Raw genomic sequence first — 10759 nt, 5'->3', positions numbered from 1 at the left:
AGTTCTGGGCATCCTGGGACCGTCCAGAGACATACCGCTGCAGGAGACCCTAAACCAGTGAGCGCGTGAGCACACCACACCTGGAGGCTCCACTCTGAAAGCAGCTGCCTCCCTGGACACCAACACTCCCCAGGGGCTCGCCAGGACTCTGCAGGGAGCCGCTCCCTCCAGCTCCCCCATCAGCTCTGCTGGGAGGTCTTTCCACAAGTCTCACCTCCTTCCATCTTGCTTCAGTTGGGGCACACTTAACTCCTTCTGGCCTGGCTGGAACGGCAGGGGTAATCTGAGCCTTGATCACTCGTTTCCCTGGCTGACCCCTGGACTCTCTTCTCTCCCCTCTCCTCTGTTTTGGAATTCAAAACCTGCTTGTCACAGACAATTTATTTTTTATTAAAAAGACAAAGCTTGTGACTGGTGCTGTTTTTTGTCAGAGCAGAGCACTCCAGCCAGGGACCGTGAGGGGAGCAGGAAGTCTGAGGACATTAGTAGGTTTGTGGGGTGATTGTTCTCTCCAGCTCCAAACCACCCCTTTCTCCCTGCCAGCTCCCTCCCAGCCCCCAAGCAGCCCCACAGCCCTTCCTTCTACTCCAGACACTGCTGGAGAGCACCTCCAACTCTGTCTTTGGGGCCAACTCACATCTGTCTGCTGGCCAGGCAACACCTTATCCATCCCGGACTCCGTGCCGCGGCCCCACAGTTGCTATCCTCAGCTGTCCCACACTTCTCGAGACTCCTACTCAGTCCCCCTTCCCCTCGGCAGCAGTTGGTTTCAACCCTTGGAGGACTGAATTTATAGAAAGCCCGTGCAGCCACCCCCATCCTGGCCACATCCTTCCTAATATCTGACAAATGCTCTGTGCACACCCCCTTATCACCCTCCCACTCTGCATCCTGTCACAACGTTCGTCCTGTTTCCATCCAAGGCTAACAGGTGCGCTGGCCCTTCCACGGGCCATGCCAAGATGCCCTCCCCTGCCCTCCCCACTTTACTGCTCCCTCCCTGTTAATCTCCCTTCTTCCACCCACAAGTGTACTGGGCGTTCTCTGTACCGAAGGGGAAAAAGCAATGATCCTTCTTGCAACTCCGCACTTTCAGTCTGCCCCCTGCACCCTCACTAAACTCTTTCCTGTCAACTACTGAACACCGGGCCGGGTTCATTCTGGCTGTCCCCCCAGCACCCTCAGTGTCACCCTCACCCTCTTTAATCCCCTGCAGGCTGGCTCCCCCCCCACCTCTCTACTTAGATGACTCTTCGCGATTTTCCATAAGCCTCTCGCTGGCCTTGATCTCTGTGTAGTCTTCACACCTTGGCCATGCTACCCTTCTCACAACTCACTCTTTTTAAATTTTTATTGCTGTATAGTTGATTTGCAACGGTGTGTTAGTTTACGCTGTACAGCAAAGCGAATCAGTTAAACCTAAACATATATCCGCTCTTTGCTAGATTCCTCATAACTCTCTTCTGCTGCGGAGAAGGCAGCGGCCCCCCACTCCAGTCCTCTTGCCTGGAAAATCCCATGGACGGAGGAGCCTGGTGGGCTGCAATCCATGGGGTCGCTAAGAGTCGGGCACGACAGAGCGGCTTCACTTTCGCTCTTCACTTTCATGCATTGAAGAAGGACATGGCAACCCACTCCAGTGTTCTTGCCTGGAGAATCCCAGAGACAGTGGGCCCCCGTCTCTGGGGTCGCACAGAGTCGGACACGACTGAAGCGACTCAGCAGCAGCAGCAGCCACTCTCTTCTACAATGGCTTTTTCTTTAGAAGATGTTTAAGAATTTCTCAGTTGTGGTAAGAAGAACATGGTAATATAAAATTTACCCCCTTAACCATACAGCTTTGGCTTCCCTGGTGGCTCAGTGGTAAAGAATTTGCCTACAATGCAGGGATGTGGGTTCCATCCCCTGGAGAAGGAAATGGCAACCCACTCCAGTATTCTTGCCTGGAGAACCCCATGGACAGAGGAGCCTGGCGGGCTACAGTCCATGAGGTCACAGAATCAGACATGATGTAGCAACTAAACAGCAACAAACCATACAGTTTAAGCATACAGTTCAGCGTGTGAACTACGTTCCCATCATTGTATAGCAGATCTCTAGAACTTTTTCAGCTCGTGAACCTAAAAGCTGATGCTCACTGAACATTTCCTCCTTCTCTCAACCCCTAGCAACCACCATTCTGTCTTCTGTCTATGAGTCTGACTACTTTAGGTGTCTTATATTTGATCTTGTGTGACTGGCTTATCTCACTCACCGTACTGGCCTCCGGGTTCATCCATTTTGTTGCATAGGACAGGATTTTCTTCCTTTTTTGAGGCTGATTAATATTCCATTGTATGTAGAGACCGCAGTTTGTTTGCTGATCTGTTGATGGACATTTGGGTAGTTTTTACTTCTTCACTGTTGAGAATAATGCCGCAGTCGGCATGGGTGTGCAGATATCACAAGATCCTGTCTGCTACGGATTCTTCGTTGGAGGTATTTGGCTTTTTGTTTCTTTCTCCCTTGTTGGCTCCTTTCCTTCCTCTCATCACTTCTGTCCTGAGGCCCACCCTTCACGGTTCTGAGCATCCTTTCCAGGCTGTCTCCTTATGGCTCCTGCATGACCTCTAGGTCAAGGGCTGTGGGCCAGTGGAAAGGGCACAGGGCCAGGACTGAGCTCCTGCCTGTGATCTGCTGACGATAGACTTGGGCACCTTCCCGTCTGCACCTCAATTTCTTCACTTCTCAGAGGGAAGGGATGCACAGGAAACTTCCTGCTTTAAGTGTTATGGATCCCTCTCTGTCAAATACACAGCTCCAGAGCCTAGCCTTCCCCTGTGCTCTGGCCAGGACAAGGATAACACTGTCGGACCTCTTTATCCAGGTGACCTGGGGGCTCCCGGAACCCCATGTTTTCTCTTTCCCTCCTCTACCTCCAGCCGACATCACTCTGGATACTCTTTCTGCATCTCCCTCTCAGGCACAGTTTAGGGGCTGTCTCCTCCTTCTCTTCCCAGTCTGCTCCAGTTCTGGCTGCTTAGTCTTTCCCTAAGATTTCCCCAGCACTCACTGTCTGTATTGTTCAGAGGTACTTAGACCCAACCATAAGAATGTAGAATACAGGTTTTCACAAAGATGGCACTGAAGGCGAAGGAGGAGGCCCCTGCCCCTCTGAAAGTCAAAGCCAGAGCAAAGTCTTCGAAGGCCAAGAAAGCAGTGTTGAAAGGCGTCCAGAGCTACCAAAAGAGGACAGTCCGATGTTACCTACATTTCCGGCACCCAGAATACTGTGGCTAGGAGGCAGCCCCCAAATCCTTGGAAGAGCGCCCCTGGGAGAAACACGCTTGACCACTATGTTATCAGCAAGTTCCCCCTCACCACTGCATCAGCCAGGAAGAAGACAGGGAACAGCAGCAACTCACTGGGGTTCACTGTGGATGTCACGACCAACAAGCACCAGGCTAAACAGGCTGTGAAAGAGCTCTGTGGCCAAGGTCAACACTCTGATCAGGCCTGATGAAGAAAAGAAGGCCTGTGTTCAACTGGCTCCTGACTACGATGCTTTCTTTGGAGGTTGCCAATAGAACTGGGATCATCTAAACTGAATCCAGCCGGCTACTTCTCAGTATAAAAGTTTCCACAAAGAATGTAACACAGAATGGGATGGCACATGTAGTTGCTCCTGCTGGATGCTCAGCACCCTGGGGACAGGTGTATCTGCTTCCCATCTCCACAGCCTACAGAGCGAAGCACGATGCTCTCGTGAGGGGAGGCGCTTGGAAAATGCTTACCATTTATGACAGCAAAACCCTGGTCAGTCTCAGCCTAGCTGACCTCTCTGCAGTCTTTGACATCAGTGACAGTTCCTTCTTGTAACACCTACGCTTTGGCCCCCGGCTGCAGTGCTTTTGTGTACCTTCCTGCCTCTCTGGCTGTGCTTTTCAGCGTCCTCCAAGCGCTTCTCTTTTTTTTTTTGTTTCCCTTGAAAAGTCCCCTTGGATAATATCTTCCATGCCTATTGCTTCCACTCTCACTCCTCAACCAAGGATGCAGATTCATTCATTCAGCAAACAAGCACTCAGTACTTTGCGTGGTTCAGAATCAGGCCTCGGGACTTCCCTGATGGTCCAGTGGTTAGGACTCTGGGCTTCCATTGTAGGGGGTGCAGGTTCGATTCTTGGTCAGGGGAACTGAGATCCCACATGCCAGGTGTTACAGCCAAAATTTGTTTCTTTTTACTTAAAAAAGAGAGAGAGAGAGAGAATCTGACCTGGGGAGAAACACAAGTCAGACCTGCTTCTTACCCTCGAAGGGCTTACAATCCAGCAAAAGGGATAGATGGAAACAATCAGAGCCCAGGGTGGGGTGGGGGAGAAGTGGGGTGCGGGACAGAGTATTGCGAGCTCAGGCCTCCTGTACCTTCCACCCCAACCACCACCCGGATACACCACAGATATCTCTAATGCAATGTGTCCACAACTGAATTTATCAACCCTTTCAAACCTGCTTCCCCTCCTTTGTTCCCCATGCTGGTTAACCATACTGCAATGCGGAAGCCTGGGACCTCTTTTCTCTTATGTTCTCCGCATTTAGTATACCACCAATCTCATCCCCTCTTCCTCCTCCCTCTTCTTGGAATTCCTCAGGACCTCTTCATTCCCAGTGGCCCAGACCCCTTCCTATGACAGCCGGAGCCGATCCCTGACCAGCCTCTGCCACCTTCTCCTACTCCCATCCTGGATTCCACTCTCCAGTCAAAGGGAGCTTAAGAGAGAAGGAAAGAAAGAGAGGAAGGAAGGAAGAGAGGGAGGAAGAAAGAAAGAAAAGGAAGGAAGGAAAAAATAAGGCCTGCCTAAACCTCTAAATCCAGATTTAGAAAGATGAAAACCCCTTGGTATGGCATGGCTTGTCTCCAGCTCCCCCATCCACACCTAGACACTACTTGGAGATCGTGAGCTTCTCTACACAGCTTTGCGGGAAGCTTTATTGAGTGCCTAGCACTACTCCAGGCCTTGATGACACAGAGATGAAAAGACATTCTGCCTAGAGGGACCAACAGTCAGGTTCCTTTGGACATGCTTTGACTCCCCCCTAGAACAGCATCCTCTCTGTGGACTGGCCTCTAACTGCCCATGCAGAGTTAGTGACCAATGTTTACCCCAGTATAACCATTTTCATACAGTGCTGTTTCTTCATTGTGTTTCTGTGTACCTGGCATATGGTAAGCACTCTCTCAGTGCCGAAATCCATTCCTTTGTTTAACAAATATTTACTGAGCAACCAATTCCATAAAAATAAACGACCCAGTCAAAAAATGGGCCAAAGAACTAAACAGACATTTCTCCAAAGAAGACGTACAGATGGCTAACAAACACATGAAAAGATAATCAACATCACTCATTGTCAGAGAAATGCAAATCAAAACCACAATGAGGTACCATCTCACACCAGTCAGAATGGATGCTATCCAAAAGTCTACAAACAATAAATTCTGGAGAGGGTGTGGAGAAAAGGGAACCCTCTTACACTGTTGGTGGGAATGCAAACTAGTACAGCCACTATGGAGAACAGTGTGGAGATTCCTTAAAAAACTGGAAATAGAATTGCCATATGACCCAGCAATCCCACTGCTGGGCATACACACTGAGGAAACCAGAAGTGAAAGAGACGCGTGTACCCCAATGTTGATCGCAGCACTGTTTATAATAGCCAGGACATGGAAGCAACCTAGATGTCCATCAGCATATGAATGGATAAGAAAGCTGTGGTCCATATACACAATGGAGTATTACTCAGCCATTAAAAAGAATACATTTGAATCAGTTCTAATGAGGTGGATGAAACTGGAGCCGATTATACAGAGTGAAGTAAGCCAGAAAGGAAAACACCAATACAGTATACTGACACATATATATGGAATTTAGAAAGATGGTAATGATGACCCTGTATGCGAGACAGCAAAAGAGACACAGAGTACAGAACAGTCTTTTGGACTCTGTGGGAAAAGGTGAGGGTGGGATGATTTGAGAGGGTAGTGTTGAAACGTGTATATTATCATATGTGAAGTGGACTGCCGGTCCAGGTTTGATGCATGAGACGGGGTGCTCAGGGCTGGTGCACTGGGATGACCCTGGGTGACGGGATGGGAAGGGAGGTGGGAGCGAGTTTCTGGATGGGGGACACATGTGCGCCCGTGGCTGATTCATGTTGATGTCTGGCAGGAACCACTACAGTACTGTAAAGTAACTAGCCTCCAATTAAAATAAATAATTTAAAAAATACTTACTGAGCACCTACTGGGTGACAGGCACTGTTACATATTGTGGGCATGTCAGTGAACAAAACAGATGCAATTCTTGCCATCACAGAGTCTACATTCTAGTGCAGAAGAGAGATAAATAAAATAGAGTACTATATAAACAACTTTTTGACTATGCAGCTTGCAGGATCTTCCCCAATTGGGCCACGGCAGTGAAAGCCCGGAATCCTAACCACTAGGCCACCAGGGAACTTCAGATAGGGTACTTTAAATGGTGATGTGCTATGGAGGGAAAAAAAAACAAAACTTGAATTGGAGAAAGAAGGTTGAGAGTGGGAGGGGTGTCTACAAGTTTAAATAGGAAATTCAGAGTAGGTCTCATTTATAAGACAGTGTTTGAGCAATAAAACAATGAAGTAAGGGAAAGTCGGAGCTATGTGAATGCCTGAAGAAAGAACTTCCAGACAGAAGCAACAGCCAGTGTGAAGGCCCTGAGGCAGAAATGAGAATAGTAGGTGAAATGAGAAAGATGCTGTCTGTATGTGGGCGAAGATTATGGGACCCTGTCCGTCACTGTAAAGACTTTGACCTTTACTTGAAATAAACTGGGGAGTCATTGAAGGATTATAAACAGACGAGGGACTTGATCTGACTTAAAGTTTAAAAGTATCACTCTGGTTGCTTTATTCTGGTTAGTACATAGCAGAAGCAAGGGTGGGAGCAAAGAAACCAGTGAGGAAGCTCCTGGAATAATCCAGGTAGGAGATGATAGTGGCTGAGATTAGGGTGGTAGTATGGAGGTGGTGTGGAGAAGGAAATGGCAACCCACTCCAGTGTTCTTGTCTGGAGAATCCCAGGGACAGGGGAGCCTGGTGGGCTGCCGTCCATGGGGTCGCACAGAGTCGGACACAGCTGAAGTGACTCAGCAGCAGCAGCAGCAGCATGGAGGTGGTGGGAAATACTCAAGCTCTGGCCATTTTAAAATTTTATTTTACTGAAGTATAGTTGATTTACGGGTTGTGTTAATTTCTACTGTCTAGCAAAGTGATTCAGATACATACATATACATATACGTGGGCTACCGAGGTGGCTCAGTGGTAAAGAATCTGCCTGCCAGCGCAGGAGTTTGATCTCTAGGTCGGGAAGATCCTCTGGAAGAGGAAATGGCAACACACTTCAGTAGTCTTGCCTGGAAAATCCCGTGGACAGAGGAGCTTGATGGGCTACAGTCCATAGGGTCACAGAGTCGGACTCAACTGACCACGCACATATACATATACATTCTTTTTCACATCCTTTTCCATTATGGTTTATCACAGGATGTTGAATATATATCCTATGTTACCTGTGCTATACAGTAGGATCTTGTTGTTTATCTACCCTGTATATGATAATTTGATCTACTAATTCCAAACTCTCAAACCACCCCCTGACCTTGTCAACTGCAAATCTGTTTTCTACATCTGTGAGTCTGTTTCTGTTCTGCAGATATATTCACTTGAAATATACTTCACATTCCACACATGTGATACTATGTGATCCTTGTCTTTCTCTGTCTGCCTTTCCTCACTTAGCGTGATCATCTTTAGTTGCATCCATGTTGCTGCAAATGGCATTATTTTTTATGGCCGAGTAGTATTCCATGGCATGTATGTACCACATCTTTAGCCATTCATTTGTTGATGAACATTTAGGTTGGCTAATTATAAGCAGTGCAATGAACATTGGGGGTGCATGCATCTTTTTGAATTATAGTTTGCTCTGGATGTATGCCCAGAAGTGGCACTGCAGGATCCTATGGCGACTTTATTTTTAGTTTTCTGAGGAACCTCCATACTGTTTCCCATAGTGACTGCACCAATTTACAGTCCCACCAGCAGTGTAACGGGGCTCCTTTTCTCCAGATCCTCTCCAGCATTTGTTATTTGAGGACTTTTTTTAATGATGGCCATTCTGAGTAGTATGAGGTGGTACTTTATTGTAGTTTTGATTTGCATTTCTCTAGGAATTAGTGATGTTGACCATCTTTTCATGTGCCTGTTGGCCATTTGTATGTCTTCTTTGGAGAAATATTTATTTAAGCATTCTACCCCTTTTTTGGTTGAGTTCTTTTTTTTTAAATTGAATTGTATGAGCTGTTCGTATACTTTGGAAATGAAGCCCTTGTGGGCTGCATAATTTGCAAATATTTCCTCCCAGGCCACAGCTTTAGATATATTTTTAAGATAAAGCCAATGGTATTTGATGATGGATTGTGTGTGATATATGAGGAAAAAAAGAACAGTTAATGATGGCTCTAGGAACTATATTCAATATCTTGTAACAACCTATAATAGAAAATAATTTGAAAAAGAATATATATATACATATGTATTTCTGAATCACTTTTCTGTACACCTGAAACTAATACAATATTATAAATTAACTCTACTTCAAAAAAAACTGGCTAATAATTTATTTAAAAATTTTTAAATACGTAAAATATTTTTTTAAAAAAAGGATGGCTCCAGGATTTTTGTTCTGAGTGAACGGAAGGATGAATTTGCCAGTGAACTGAGATGAAGAGAAACAGGTGGGTGAGATTTCAGGGAAGAACAAGAGTTCTAGTTTTGACATATTAATATATATGTAATTAATCACCCCATATTTAATAATAATAATAATCTATATTTTAAAACAATATAAAATGCTTCTATAATTTATATATATACTCTATCACAGCTGAGTAATATTCCATTGTATATATGTACCATATCTCTTTTTTTTTAAATTAGGATTGGAATACTGTCCACCTTTATATAGGCTTCTAGAATTTACATCATACTTCTACACCCTTAATCTCATGACTAGATTGTTCTATCATGTTGCTTTTTTTATTCAGTTCAATTCAGTTATTCAGTCATGTCTGACTCTTTGCGTCCCCATGGACTGTGGCATGCCAGGATTCCCTGTCCATCACCAACTCCTGGAGCTTGCTCAAACTCATGTCCATCGAGTCGGTGATGCCATCCAACCATCCTGTTCTCCTGCCTTCAATCTTTCCAGCATCAGGGAATTTTCCAGTGAGTTAGTTCTTCACATCAGGTGGCCAAAGTATTGGAGCTTGAGCTTCAGCATCAGCATCAGCCCTTCCAATGAATATTCAGGGATGATTTCCTTTATAATTGACTGATCTGATCTCCTTGCAGTCCAAGGGACTCTCAAGAGTCTTCTCCAACACCACAGTTCAAAGCATCAGTTCTTCGGCTCTCAGCTTTCTTCACAGTCCAACTCTCACATCCATACATGACCACTGGAAAAACCATAGCTTTGACTAGACAGACCTTTGTTGGCAAAGTAATGTCTCTGCTTTTTAATATGCTGTCTAGGTTGGTCATAGCTTTTCTTCCAAGGAGCAAACATCTTTTAATTTCATGTCACCATCTGCAGTGATTTTGGAGCTCAAGAAAATGAAGTCTGTCACTGTTTCCATTATTTCCCCATCTATTTGCCATGAAGTGATGGGACCAGATGCCATGATCTTAGTTTTTTGAATGTTGAGTTTCAAGCCAGCTTTTTCACTCTTCTCTTTCACTTTCATCAAGAGGCTCTTTAGTTCTTCTTCATTTTCTGCCATAAGGGTGGTGTCATCTGCATATCTGAGGTTATTGATATTTCTTCCGGCAATCTTGATTCCAGCTTGTGCTTCATCCAGCCCAGCATTTTGCATGGTGTACTCTGCATATAAGTTAAATAAACAGGGGAGCAGTATACAGCCTTGATGTACTCCTTTCCTGATTTGGAACCAGTCTGTTGTTCCATGTCCAGTTCTAACTGTTGCTTCTTGACCTGCATACAGATTCCTCAGGGGCAGGTCAGGTGGTCTGGTATTCCCATCTCTTGAAGAATTTTCCACCCTTTGTTGTGATCACACAGTCAAAGGCTTTGGCATAGTCAATAAAGCAGAAGTAGATATTTTTCTAGAATTCTCTTGCTTTTTTGATGATCCAACGGATGTTGTCAATTTGATCTCTGCTTCCTCTGCCTTTTCTAAATCCAGCTTGACCATCTGGAAGTTCACATTTCACATACTATTGAAGCCTGGCTTGGAGAATTTTGAGCATTACTTTACTAGTGTGTGAGATGAGTGCAATTGTGCAGTAGTTTTGACATTCTTTGGCATTGCCTTTCTTTGGGATTGGAATGGAAACTGACCTTTTTCAGTCCTGTGGTCACTGCTGAGTTTTCCAAATTTGCTGGCATATTTTTTATTACTCTTTTTTAAAACTAATAATTGGAGAATAATTGCTTTACAATGTTGTGTTTGTTCCTGCCATAAAACAATGCGAATCAGTCATAAGTATGTATGTATCCCCTCCCTCATGAGCCTCCCTCTCTCCCCATCCAATTCCACCCCTCTAGATGATCTCAGAGTGCCAGGCTGGGCTTCCTGTGTTATATAACTGCTTCCTACTGGTTATCTATTTTTCCCCAGACAGTGTATATATATATGTCAATGCTACTTTCTCAATTTTCCCT

General features: G+C 45.4%; 1 pseudogene; it reads left to right on the top strand.

The window, feature by feature from the left end:
• Positions 1-3117: 3117 nt before the first annotated feature.
• Positions 3118-3582, top strand: LOC128045493 (60S ribosomal protein L23a-like; annotated as a pseudogene).
• The last annotated feature ends 7177 nt before the right edge of the window (positions 3583-10759 follow it).

The sequence above is a fragment of the Budorcas taxicolor genome, chromosome 3 (genome assembly GCF_023091745.1).
Source record: "Budorcas taxicolor isolate Tak-1 chromosome 3, Takin1.1, whole genome shotgun sequence".
Lineage (NCBI taxonomy): Eukaryota > Metazoa > Chordata > Mammalia > Artiodactyla > Bovidae > Budorcas > Budorcas taxicolor.
Note: the sequence above shows the minus strand (reverse complement) of the source record. Positions and strands in the feature narration are given on the sequence as shown.